General features: G+C 54.0%; 1 protein-coding gene across 1 annotated transcript in view; it reads left to right on the top strand.

The window, feature by feature from the left end:
- ITPR1 (inositol 1,4,5-trisphosphate receptor type 1) overlaps positions 1 to 435 on the top strand; it is a 183,610-nt gene that overhangs the window by 157,252 nt on the left and 25,923 nt on the right.

Genomic DNA, 435 nt, shown 5'->3' with positions numbered 1-435 from the left:
ACCCAGGGGCAGGACCTTGCACTTGGCCTTGTTGAACCCCACGAGGTTCACACGCCCCCACCTCCCCAGCTTGTCCCGGTCCCTCTGGATGCCATCCCGTCCTTCTGGTGTGTCAACCGCACCACTCAGCTTGGGGTCATCCACAAACTTGCTGAGGCTGCTGTAGGCGAGAGTTATTTGACTGCCGAAAGTGCCATGCTTAGAATAGGGGGGGTTTTATTAAGGTTTCCCTCTCGCACCAGGGAGCGTTTTTACTTTCTTCTTTAAACCTTAGTCTTGATGCCCTTCGACGAGAAGCTGGAGACGAGGAGTCCGTGCTCACGTTTTATCAGACACGTGCAGTTTCAGTTTTGTCTCACGGTGTCAGCTGTGCAGAAAACGCAGCAGAAAGCAGGTTTTGACTGCGGTGTCGATCGCTGGTGTGTAGCGGACAGA

This window comes from Egretta garzetta, unplaced genomic scaffold (assembly GCF_000687185.1).
Source record: "Egretta garzetta isolate BGI_Z169 unplaced genomic scaffold, ASM68718v1 scaffold228, whole genome shotgun sequence".
Classification (NCBI taxonomy): domain Eukaryota; kingdom Metazoa; phylum Chordata; class Aves; order Pelecaniformes; family Ardeidae; genus Egretta; species Egretta garzetta.
The sequence above is the reverse complement of the archived record's forward strand: the minus strand, read 5'-3'. Positions and strand labels throughout refer to the sequence as shown.